Genomic DNA, 13,893 nt, shown 5'->3' with positions numbered 1-13,893 from the left:
TATTATGTTTTACTCTAAGGCAAAATCAGGCTACAATATGGATGCCTTCTTCGATGTAAATCTGTACTTTTTTGTCCCCCAACCACAATTTTTTTGGCAGCCCTTTATTTTACAGTCCTGTTCAAAGTACATACTATGTACTTAAAAAAATGAATTACAATAACTGGGTAATATCTAGGTACTAAACCTGAACCTACCCCAAAACCTAACCCCTGTAGTTACCTCATATTACTGGGTAAGTACTTCAAAGTGCAACTCATGCAATTCATTTTTATTTAAAAAATTCAAATATGCAATATATGGTGTGTAATGATATAATATATCTAAGGGTCTAATCTCTAATTACCTGCTACTGCAGAGAAATACCTGCATTTGACTGGTGTTAGTTTCTTACCGAGTCTACAGGATTGTTTCCCTTGCTTTATTTTCCACCAAACAAAAATATCACTAGTCCAATCACTTAATACCATATCTCACCTCATGATTTGAGATATGGCACAAATGATGCAGGGTGAGCGATGCACAGAATCTTAATACTTAGGGTTAGAGTTGTGTCCAAATCAACAAGAGCAATGTTCAATAGCAATGTCTATCAAACTAAATAGCATGATAAAGTGTACTAACTACTGATCCTAAAACATTTTCATCCGTTAGTAACTCAGCAACATGTGACGTGTCTCCAAAAGGCCATTACCTTCACCATTATAAGTACTCTTGTCCCATTGGACTACAAGAGGGCTGTTTCAAAGTTGAGCACATGTTCCTCGGCTTTGTGGTCATCAGCAATTGATCCAAGCAATGCGCTTCTCCAAGCTTTTTGTTGATGTGTCAGTTGCACACTCCGGTGTCTCGTGAGAGTGGGGCACATACGCTGTGGATGATAGTCCTCTTTGTCTGCTGTCACAAGGCCTGCTTCCATCTCAATGGCCTCTGAATGGGTCTCGCCAGCTGTCGTGCAAAATGAGTGCATTTCATTACAAATTAATTTATCTGATCTTGATGCTATTACTTTTCGTCCCCCCGCCTTTTCACATCCCGCCCCTCCCTAATCATAATTATTTAACGCTCCAGGCAACAATCTATAGCTCACCAAAAACAAATAAACAGTGGGTGTTCTCGATCATTTGTGATAGGGCAGAGATTTTTCTAATAGAAACATTAATATCATGCATTTTTTATGCAGGGTTTAATGTAGTTAGAGAAGTCTGTCTAACCATCTAAAATGTAAAAGGATACACTTGATTACCTGTCATTATATGACAACTGGAAATTTGATTACAGAAGGAATTATATATTTAACAGCCGTATGAAGACCCCATCCGGATTCTGCTTGCGGAAAAAAAAAATGTGCAATATCATTTCAGTCTTTTAATCAAGCCTTCGGATTGTTTGTTTGTCTGGCTCTGTCAATAAATGTGACGCTTTGAAGGAAAACCTTTTTATAAATCACAATTGACGAGTTGATTATTTTCTGTCAGTGACGTACAGAATTCTTTTCGCTTTATGTAAGACTTCAGCCCCAAATATAGATGAAACCACAATCAACCAAAATGACTTTAGAAATATGTACGTGGCGGTAGCACGCCCTCTCTTCAAATGATCTTTGATTTTCAGGTGTACCAGGCGCACTACACAAAGTGAGGTCGCTATTTACGCCCACGGACGTCTGTTCCTTAAGAGTCTTACTTAAAGAGTACTTCAACATCTCAGCAGCCAAAAAGGGCAACCTGAAGTGGAGCTCAATGCAGATTCACACCGTTCAAGAGCTAAGACTCCTCTCAACTCTGTGAGCACACTATTGTCTGTTTCAAATCCTACATAAAATGGTAAGAAGCCAGCAAACGATCCAAATCTGCTAAGGAGATCAAGTAACTTTTAATTTTTCCTGTGGTACGTAGAAAATTAAAGTATTAACAAAAGCTCAGGCTAATACAAACATTAGTGCACTTTTGTACAAACATGCTACAATCAAATATTTCACAGTAGATCTTTTCGCAAACGTCTTCTATTAATGCGGTCCAGATTAAGCGCTCTCATGGTTCGCTAGGGCCCTCGTCACTTTAAAGCTGCTAATCTCTGGTTCCCAACTGCAGCAAATCCTATTAAAATCACCTTCAGTTTAACACTCACATTGTTACAAAATGCAAAACACGCAGCTTTCGCCTTACTCTGTTAATTGAGGGTAGCGCATCCCTGTAAAGGCGTGCCTGCGAGTGTGTTAAATAAGTCGTGTGAATTTCTGAACGTCTGTCAGGAGGACCTAGCACATCTCGGAGTTTGGCAGTGCAGATCTCCGTCTAGTTCTCCCTTGGGTTCTCCCTAGGGTCTCGAACGAGGGAATGGAAGTCTCGTCAGCCCTTCAGTGTGAAAGTGTCAGCTTCTGAGGATTTGACTGATTAGGTAATATTCCGACATGTTCTTGTGTAAGCAACATTTGAAAAACTAATTTGAAGGAATCTATCCCTCCATAATTCTTCTTCCATCCGTCACTCCTTTTAACGAAACTTTCATCTCTAAGACCTCTTGTCACCGCTTAAGAGTCACCGGCGTTGATGGCGTTGGCAGGCGTCAGCTTTAGCAAAGCCACTTACTGAAGGGAGCGCGCCCCCGGTGGATGTGATGATGCTTAAATTGCCTGCACCTATGCCATAGCAACCGAGCATCAGTTATAGATGTCCTTGACAGGGCTACTCTGTCAATCATGAGGTAAAAACACTCTAAGAACTACTGTCACACTAATGACACAATTTACTGGAGTCCATTGCCATTTTAACCTTGGTAACTGCCATACATTTGGAAAATGGTTGACGGAGTCCATCAACTCGGGTTGTGTTATAAAATTCAGTTTAATCTTTTTTTTTTTTTTTTTTGACTGAACTCTAAAACAGTCCACTTTTATAGTAACTATCATTAGTTATTGGCCATAAATATGTATTACTAGCCACGAAACAGTTTTTTGCATTAAGTAAAACTTGAGATGGGTAAACGTGTAAAATCAGCCATGTCACTACATCAGGGTTAGAGCTACTATTATTAAATTTCAATTGTATTATGTCACGTTTTTAATAAAGCAATTGGTCAACTGGCAATGAAGTCCTAAAGCTAATATTTTGGAGCTTATCGAGTATTAATTGTGCGCCCTTATTATGCTATTAACTGTCTTTTCATTGGTGGAAAGCTTTGAACAATTAGCACCGCAACTCCTTCCACAAGACCACTGGTCTTGTGAAAACACAGGCTCATAAAAGCAGTAAAAATTTAATGACCACTTCACACAACATCAAACAAGTTCCCTCCCCTTCACTTTGATGGCCCCTGACAACCTTTTGATGGCAATTTCTAGCCAAGTATCCCAGTCTTCTTAAATAAATATGGATGGAAAGATTATATGAGCTCTCTTTAACCGGCCTCCACCCCCATCATCTACCTCCCAAGACACAGTTTTATTAAGGTAGAATTACACGCCCCATCTCATATGCAATACCCAATCCACTTTCCCCTGCCATTCACACACTGCCTGCCACTATCAAAATTAGATCATTTTTTTGATGACTGTACGTGTGAATGCTAAATCTGTGGGGATTTATAGACCAGTGAGCCTTCATAATTGAACAATAATCAGATTAGTAGATTATCTGTACTGTATTCTTGTGATGTGCGTATAACGTTACAGAAACATTATGTAAAGAAGCAGGTTGCAGACATGGGTATTATGAAAAGAGGCTTTAGATTCCCGCCCATGGGCTCTCTGGAAGGCAAGTGCTTTGTTAACCCATACAAGCGGATGCTTTTTTATTTCCAATGATTTGCAATTCATCGGTTTCAAGAGAGGCATCGTCCTACGGCGAATCGCTCTTTCAAATGAGCTTGTGTTGACATAAACAGCACAGTGGTCAACCATCTGTTTTAAAGATAAACGAATGATCAAAGGGCATAACCAAACGTGTAAGGGCTCTCTCCCTACTGTCTCTCACTACCCTTTCCCTTTTTTTCTCCTTTTTTTTTGAAGGGGAGTTTAAAGAATGCAGAGCGGTTTCCAGGGGATACGAATGAAAAGCTCTCGGAAATGCGGGGAGGAATTGAGCTGAAGGGGTAGGTTCTGAGAGAAATTCCCCCATAGTGTTGGGACCCACGCTAGGAATCACCGGGGTTCTTCTGATCACAAAAAGGAAGGAAGAGACAGAGGAATTACCTGTCAGGAGGTTCTAGGAGACCAGTTTAATGAATTTTGTTTATTAAAAAAGAGAGCAAGCCAGAGTTAGACTGAGAGGCAGCGAGCAACAAAAGACTGACGCCTCCAACTGACCTCTAACCTCTAAAAAGCATTCTCTCTCTGACTCTTGCGTTGTCTCAGTCTGCTCTAATAAACTTTTGACACGTTATTGGATGGAATTTCGGGACACCACTTTGCTTTAAAATGTATTTTCCTTTTCTACTAGCCTGACAAAACTGAAACAAGCTTACTTCATGCGCTGCACAAAAGTAACTAGAGCCGTTCACAATGACAAAAATGCACAGTCTTGCTGTGTTGCATGAATATGAATCTGTACCAAAACCAGACAGTTGACGGTAGCCATGGACTTCCATGGTATTTTTTTTTCCTACTATGGAAGTCAATGGCTACTGTCAACAGTCTGGTTACCAACATTCTTCAAAATATCTTCATTATCAACACATACAGGTTTGGAACAACATAAGGGAGAGTAAATGATGACAGCATTTTTATTTTTGGGTGAACTAACCCTTCAAGGCTCTGATATACAAAACTTTGAACAGAATCTGTCAATAACAAAGCTTGTTTGGAGTTTGTTTTGGTGGTTCAAAAAAGCTTTACAGATCACATATCACATAATCAAAAATATCTTCCACTTTGTTCACCATCTTTGATTTTTTTGCAGTGCATTCTGGGATTGCTTTCACCGCAATGTTGTGTGTTTATATGTATTTCTATTGTAATTAATTTACTGTCATCACATTGAGCAGTAGTACTACACAATGAAATTAGCCAACCACCATATTTTGTCAGGCACAAAGCAGTAGAGCAAGGTCATATACACCACTGATGTATACTGTAACATACTATTAATGTTATAGAAAATACTAACACGTTATTAGTCAAACAATTTGGCCATACCACCCAGCCCTAATCACCACATTGTGCAAAGATAACCAGGAAATGTACAAGCTATTAAAATATATGTATTTGAAAAATAATCTTTAGCTGTGACTTTTCAGTCCACAGGTCAGAAATAAAAAAAATGACTGTCTTAAAGGGTTAGTTCACCCAAAAATGAAAATTCTGTCAGTAATTACTCACCCTCATGTTGTTCCAACCCCGTAAGACCTTCGTTCATCTTCGGAACACAAATTAAGATATTTTTGATTACATCTGAGAGCTGGATCACTCCTCCATAGGCTTCTAAGGCATTATAACTTGCTGGCCCACAAAAGTTATTAAAGACATCGTTAATATAGTGACTACAGTGGCTCAATCTTAAGTTTATAAAGCGACGAGAATACTTTTTGTGCGCAAAAAACAAACAAAAATAACAACTTTATTCCACTATTCATTTCCTTCTCTCTGGGCCTCGAGTGAGCTCACGTAGTGTTTTAGCGCAGCGCTTCTGTGTTGTACGTCACACGCATCACACACATGACCAGCGTCGGCCAATAGTGAGCCTACGTGGTGACGTGCAACACAGACGCGCTGCGCTAAAACACTACGTGAACTCACTCGAGGCCCAGAGAGAAGGAAATGAATAGTGGAATAAAGTCGTTATTTTTGTTTGTTTTTTGCGCACAAAAAGTATTCTCGTCGCTTTATAAACTTAAGATTGAGCCACTGTAGTCACTATATTAACGATGTCTTTAATAACTTTTCTGGGCCAGCAAGTTATAATGCCTTAGAAGCCTATGGAGGAGTGATCCAGCTCTCAGATTTAATCAAAAATATCTTACGGGTCTTACGGGGTTGGAACAACATGAGGGTGAGTAATTACTGACAGAATTGTCATTTTTGGGTGAACTAACCCTTTAATATTACTAACGATTACATTATGCAAAATAACAAGTATGAATACTGCAAGACCTTTTTGTTTTTGTGAAGAAAAAGAAAAGCAACAAAACAGCCATGAGATGGGTAAACGTGTAAATTTGCTCAACTCTTGCTTGAGTGCCCATAAACGCACTTATGATGCTTCTACTAAAATTGTTTTTTCTTTTTTTCTTTAAAAAAAGGAGCTATTTTTTCCTCAGTTCTGTGCTCTGGGTAAACTTAGTCATTATTCAGTGCTGTAAAAGGCTTCTGAAGCAAAAAGTAAATGGAATAGCTTTGTGCCTGGTAGACATACAGATGAGGATAATGCACTTTTCCTTTCCCTTTAGTATAAAGAATAACAAATTCACTGAAACACATGACAGGTTGCACTATTCGTTTTGCACCCTCAAGAAACTATTTACTAATTTTGTAGATTTTATTAAATCTCTTCATTAAATTTGTTGAGGAAATGTATTTTATTCAGTGTGATATTACTTGTATAAAAGGTCAGGTGTTTATGTGAAAGAAACAAATACTTTTATTCAGTAAGAATGCGTTCAAAAATATTTAAAAAAATCATATTGACTCTAGACTTTTGAGTGGTAGTTTATATTAATTAAATATTAACAAATATTAAACTATTAAACAAATATATTGGAATATAGACTGAATTTAGAGTCTTTGTGGTGCATGTAGCCACTCAACTGGATCCACGTTTATATCACGTAAACACCACTGACATCATGGAAAAGTGAAAAATGGGGCATTAATGGGTCTTTTCCCGCCGCCCCTGTTTTAATGCAACACATGGCAATGGCTTGAGCACATTTGGCCATCCATTTTTCGCCTCTCGTTTTCTTTCGAGGCCTGATGAAATAGCGGTGCCATTATTGTTTGAGCAGCGAATTTGGTGAACCATTCAAACGCGATTGCCTCATGAGGCTATGATTGCGTGAGATGGTTTCAGAGAGGATTCTCTTCCCTGCGCTCGGAGAACATTCAGCATATGGAGTGCATCTGGCAAAAGCCGGATCCATTTGCACCCGTGTGAAAATCTACGGCAGAACCCAAACGACCCTTTCTTCTGCCGGCTAATTCAAATTATATAACCTAAACAAAGTACGAGACATTTCTCATCATTAGGTCAGATGGTGTGAAAAGAAGAGATCTGGAAATAACGTCCGAAATAGGAAATAATTGGCAGCTTGTGACACCCTCATTATTGGTATGCTGATAATTCTGTGCCTGCTGCCCTCATTAAAGCTGACAAGTCACGCAGCGAGTATAAATCGGAATGCTGCAACAACAGTGTAAGCATTAGGATCAGTGACTGCTTTAACTCCCAGTGACAAGGAAAGCCTGGCCAACGACTCCTCTCCAGTCAGTGGGGAAGCTTCAGCCTCACTGCGTAGCAGCGATCTAAACTGACAGCTCTCTCAAATCGGAGAAAGAGGGGCCGCAGGTCCGGCGAAGGGTTGTGGGGGCCAGGGGGTGCTTCTCTGTGTCCATGCTATCGTTTTGGCCTGGTCCTATCCTGCCGCTTGGAAAAGAAGGAGGGGGTCGGCGAAAAAGAAAAGCGATTTGGCAAGCGAGGCTACAAACCCTACTGAAGGACGCCATACTGACAACCTTGAGTGGAAAATACGAATATTTATGCCATATGTTGTTTTCTCAATCTGCTTCTTAACAAATATTAATGTAGACAGTGGAAAACAAGCCAGAAACAGCTTGGGAACATCACAGTTTCCTAAGCACCACCAACCCTGCCTGGCAAAGTCACGGAAAAGAGACATTAAGGGTTTATTGAAGGGATAAATGTCCAAGAAGAAAGAACATAAATTAATCATCTTTGAAGGTGACATGGTCTGGAAAGCATCAAGGATGCGAAAAATCTTTGCAGCGGTTGTAAATTCAAATGCTTAGTGAAGAACACCAATCCAATTACTATTAAACGCCCCCCAAAAAAGCCTGTCAAAACACTCGAAAAATCCAGAAGTGGCAAATGAAATGTATCAATGGTGACACTGTCGCTACGTGCCACCTCACCGTGACAGCCTGGGTATTTTTTTTTTGTGTTTGTTTTCCGTGAGATGATAAACCGAGGGATCGTCTCCTCTTTCCCCGTCACTCACAGTAAATCCTGATGGATCGGAGACAGCGTGGTGCCAGGGCTGGCGTGCTGGGCACGTGGACCGAGGTGATGGATGGCTGGGGGAGCGCCAGTGGAGAGCAATCTCTCTGCCCATATGGGCCGGTGGCGGTAGCAGGAGGCGACGGGGCGATGGCACATCGAACGCCAGCCGTGCTTTGGCCGGCCACCAGGCCCTGTCATCACCCTCACATGCTGAGCCTCATAAACCTCCACACCCGCTCGAGAAAAAGAGCAACCAACTGCCATCCGCCACTAACAAGGGCAATCAGTGCTGTTCTAAAAATATGTTTAAAAAAAATAAATAGACTCATAGATACATACAGCACATATATACATAGATTTATAACATCTCTGTTTTCTGTCTGGGCAAACAGCTTATATTTAAGCAGAGGCCAGAGGGTCTTGCGTCAGTTTGACGCGGCTGCATGCTCAGGTCTGATATAACGTGAAACAAAAATAGAATGACGACTTGGCTCTATTCTATTAAGAGATTTATGATTCCAGGCTCAACTCAGAGCTGCTAGTGCACAGATAATTTAAGGACTGAAAATAAGGACTGAAACTTATTACTTGAGAACTTAGCTTTCTGTGCCACTAGCATTGCCAAATGGAATCGTGACTGAACACTCACACTGTCTTCCATTGTCTGGACAAACAGATAGCTCCTCCCCAAACACGAGTCATTAAAACAATAATGCTGTCTTGAATTGGATTTTAAAACAAACATTTGCTTATTAAAGGGACACTTCACCCATTTGCATTAAGCTTTGCATTGTTAGAAACCCAGTCATACTATTGAATGGTCGTGCAACACTCTCTCATTTTCCCCTGAGACGGGAGAAATCTGTTATTTACCTCTTACACTTCCTCCTACAATGACGCAAAAATCGTCATTTTGCGTCATTGTAGGAGGAAGTGTTAGAGGGGGGGATTTCTGTTAAGACTACAGACACTAGTTTCTCATCTTTCCCAGGGTGGGGCACGCTCACGCTACAGACCTATTACAGATCAGTGGGTGGGACTTTACTCTCTGAAACTGAAAGCAATATCCTCCATCTTGTTTGAAGCTAAGCTAACAGGCGCTGTGGAGACAGATGTAAAGTTATGACAATAGCGGAGGAGAGTGCTCAATATGATATAGAAGAAGAGGATTTCGGAAGTCTGATGCTTGAATCAGGTGTTTGTGGCTACCTTTACAAGCCGCATTATAGCGAAGAGCAGCCGAGGCAGAAGACCTGCCTGCCGCGGACGAGGAGCCCGGACTGGCTCGAGTTAGGGCGGACTGGTGGCGCCGGTGATCTCACAATGCAGCTACGAACCGCTACGAACACAGAGATAGAGTCCGTCTGTGGCAAAGAATTTCAACGATGACAATTTCTCCTGGACGAAATCTCTGAATCAGACGAGGACACGGACGTTTGTGTTGAGAACTATCCTAGTTTCGCACCGCATATGTTCTGACTGAACATCCAGGTACCATGCAATAATTCACCTTTTCGAAAGAAATACAAACGAGGAGTAATGCACTATATGAGTTCGCCAACTAACTAGACATTTTGTGTGAATGTGAAATGAATTTCAAGCTCTGGTAGTAGCTAGCCTTGTAGACGGAAGAGTGATTTCTCTTATAGCCAGATATGCGCTTTCTGGATTAGTGGGAGTGGCTTGCGGAGCTGTGCAATGTGGTGCATTGTGGGAGTTGTTGTCTTTCATACAAATGCGTTCTGAAGTTATTTTTTGTCTTTTCTCGGTCACGAAGGCACCAAATTCAAAAATTATTTTACATTTCGACTACATAATATGACCCACTTTAAATAAAAAACAATGTTCAAATGGGTGAAATGACCCTTTAAGGTCCATATTCTGGTTAAGTTTCACTCTGAAAAAGACTTTTACATACTCCACTCCACATACTCCACTCCTACTGGAATATTGATATAAAAATGTAATCAGTATATTCCAACATGTACATTTTTCAATATCTTAAAAATAGCAGAAATACCTAAATGGATGTTTAGTTATGATTGATATTCTGAATAAGGTGTTTATAAGACCCAAAATTCAGATTAATACAGGCCTACGCTAGCTGTCTTATTTAGAATCAGATTACTAGAATCAAAAAAATGTGCCTTAAGTACGCTTAATCGGAATATGACCAAATTCTGATTAATATCAGAATATTCTTATGCAAGTAAACACAGTCAGTGTTTACAGTTTTTCAACAAATAGCTGTATGTGCATGCTAAATTAGCACAGAAGTATTTTAAAATAAAAATACACATTTCACATCTGTTTCAGTCACATGACTTTGTTTATCATGATACATATGCAATTTATGTACTGTTTATATAAAGTCAAGGAAAAATGCTGTGAAATGTTATGGCATAACAACTCTCAGTCTCTGCTCTATTACAGGGATTCTATAGGGACACTTTGCATTATTTTTGCTGTCCGTGTCATAATTTTTAATTATATTTTGGGCAGAGCTCAAGATCTCATTAAATTGGTGGGTTTCATGTTGACAGTTTGAGAGATAGCTTACTGTCAGTTCTCTTGTGGAGGCTATTATCCATATTATGCTTTCTAATCCTGTGATTTTAAATTCATTTTCCAAAGCACAGATTCCACATCCCAGCCAGAGTTTCATTGTTTCAGCTTTGCCACAATAAATAGCAGAGGAGGCACACAGTTTAAAAGAGAAAATGATAGAGATTCCCCAGAAAACTACAATTTTGGTGTTGTATTTTCTCTTCCCCAGGGGTAGTGCTCCTCTGGAGTAAGGTGTGCTGTATTCCTTAATTATATTCAGTGAGTCTGTCAACAACAAAGTACTGTAAATGAAAGTATAAACAAAATATTAAGTGTATGGAACACATTTTACAGTAAACCACAAAGGGGTTTAAGTGCAAAGGGGGAAAATAAGAGAAAAAGCAATTAAAAGAATCAAAGCAGATCCCACAACATCTGTCTGCCCTTATTAGAGCGTTTAGCAGCTTTGTACTTGAGGGACTGCCGGAGATTAAAGGGTTCAACTCATCAGGCCAAATTGAGTGTTCACCCTGAAATGACTGAGCACATTCAACAGCAAATTAGTTCACCTGGTATCGGCAGTGAGCATTGATTCGCTATGGCTGACCGGACTGCCGTAACAATGCATTTCCTCAGTCTTGAACCAGACCAAACAATCGAAGTGCTAATCATGATACCTTAACGAAAGGTAAGCAGGATTTGGCCTTGTTAAGTGGCTGCAATTTGGAATTAAAGATTACCTCTACAATTACACATTCTGAGAGCATGTTTGGTTCCAATAATAGGGAATATTCACGAAAACATATTTATTCATCATATTTCATTAATAATTTATCATATTTATTAATAATTTATTAATAATTGAGACAGTCACATTGCAAGATTTTTAAATACAGTTTAAAAAGTCACATTTAAGATATAAAGTTGCAATTATGAAAAAAACAACAACAACAAAAAAAAAAAAAACAATTAAAAGCAATTATGAGATATTACATTTGAGCTTCTATGGATAGGCCTTTTTCTAAAAGGAAAAAAATAATGGTAATATTGTTATATCTAGTAATTATTTTAATATAATAATAGGCCTATAGGTCTTGACTGTGTCCTCCATTCCACTTTTTTATTTGATTTGCCTTTTGTAAAATTCCTGTGTATAACCTTCACTAAAAGCCACTTCCTTGACATAATGTTCGAGGAAGTGACATCATTTTGGAGGGAAAACAGCAGCACAGAAGTCAGCGAGTGTTAGCAGTGGCTTTTTGTGAATTATTTTGTGATAAAATAAAATAAACTTATTTAAAGTGGTTGAAAACATTACTATTAACGTCAATTTCACACCTTCATGTAAGCTAACACTCAACCCCCCACTAAGCAATGGCTAACTTCAGCTCTTTATATTCATCCTATGGGCAATGTGTCAGTTTTCTTGCTATTGTGAAAATACTGATAAATGATAGATAGCTTGAGTATATTTCTGAAAGGACAAACTTTTCTGTTAACCTTATTTCAAAAGGTTCTGCATAAAAGGAATAAGGCAGTGATGGCAGATTCTGAAAATATATCAGAATCCCGTCAAATATAAGCTAGACTTTGGATCACGCCAATGAATGAATTTGTATTAAAGGTTTCAGAGTGATCTGTTATAGACTGTACTGATAGTTTGAAGGCTGTCAGGGAACTTGCTACTCGAAATGTTGAAAGGGAACCTATAGACCAGATATTCCTTATGAGCTCTTGTGAGATTGTTCATCTGGAAGTGGACCAATGTTTCTGTTTCTGGAAATAGTATTGATAGAGAAGAGTCATTGCTTGTGCCAGTACTTCAAGGTGTTTACGAACGCATCAAACGCTGCAGTCAAAGATAGGAGATTAACTATTTCTAGTGCTTTGCAATAAAATACAAACTGCAGTGCAACCTGCTGTTTCTTGGATTTGAAAAGGTCCAAGAGGACAACTCCAAAAACAATGTACCACGGTGCACTTTATAATCCCATAAACATTATTCTATCTGCACAAGATATGGCACACAAAAGATGAGAGAAGAGCGATCCTGGTATGAATATCATGTCTTTGTATTCACTGCATTAATGAAATTCATTAGTAACAGTTAGCTAGCACTAATCTACTGAAATTGAAATATGAGGCCAGTATTGAGGGCAGAACGTAAGTAAAATGACAACTTCATTAGCATAACTACAACCGTGCATCATAAAAGTCTTATTAAAAATTGCTCCCTAAATTGCCATATTAGTTTCTTTATGAGGTAATTTCTACACACGGTAATAGAATCTTTCTTTTAGCCTCCAGTGCGTATTAAACTCACTCATCTTCTACAAACTTATTTTAATCCACTCAAACTATAATGAGCCAATATGGCTAGTTCAACCATTTGCCAAATTGCAGAGACTGAGACTTCATATTTTTTTTAGCAGACTTTAAGCAAACGATAAAAAAAAGAGAAATAAATAAATGAAAAACAACAACAACAACAAAAACATCCTATTTTAGTTTGACCACACATGGCACAAAATCTCAACACATTTAATAAATAATGGTTATGCTTACCTCAATTTTGTAGAATATCAGCATTTAAATCTACACTTTTTTTCCCCCATCTTGCCAGTTGTCATTGGCAACCATTTGCTATCACCTGAATTGATATAGTGACAATGAATAGTACATTTTAGTAAAAGAAAATTTTATAATTACAAATGTAATGGAAAAAATGCCACATTTCGAACAATTTAAAATTGATGTTAAAATATATTTGGAAACCGTATCCAAAATAAAATAAGATAAAATGAAAACTTAAAAGCAATGAAAACTATATAGCTGTTTATAGGTAGGCTACAACTTATTTTTCGGTGAAAGGTCTTTATTTTATTTATTTTTCTCATTTACCTCTGACATGATTGGTTATGACTACTCCTGTATTGGCTACACTATGTTTAGTTCTCATTAAAAATGACAAAGTAAAAAAAAAAAAATAAAATAAAAAAAAATAATAATGAGGTAAACATCGAATATGGCGACATTCGACAACAGGTTATCACAGATTACCTGACACGAGTTCAATCGAGGCGCGAGTTCTTCATTCAAATCACGCGCAGTCAGAACACTAAATGACGGGATCAGCTTCGGTGAGACTGCATCAAAACATTAAGATAAACTGCTC

The 13,893-nt window shown here is 38.6% G+C and overlaps 1 long non-coding RNA gene across 1 annotated transcript; it reads right to left on the bottom strand.

Moving 5' to 3' along the window:
- Nucleotides 1-498: 498 nt before the first annotated feature.
- On the bottom strand, nucleotides 499-13,858 carry LOC307153775. The gene is made up of 3 exons (XR_013820206.1): nucleotides 13,779-13,858; nucleotides 13,284-13,368; nucleotides 499-948 (listed from the first exon to the last, which is right to left on the bottom strand). It is a non-coding gene; the product is annotated as an uncharacterized lncRNA (long non-coding RNA).
- Between the last annotated feature and the right edge of the window lie 35 nt (nucleotides 13,859-13,893).

This window comes from Squalius cephalus, assembly GCF_949319135.1.
Source record: "Squalius cephalus genome assembly, chromosome: 25".
NCBI lineage: Eukaryota > Metazoa > Chordata > Actinopteri > Cypriniformes > Leuciscidae > Squalius > Squalius cephalus.
The sequence above is the reverse complement of the archived record's forward strand: the minus strand, read 5'-3'. Positions and strand labels throughout refer to the sequence as shown.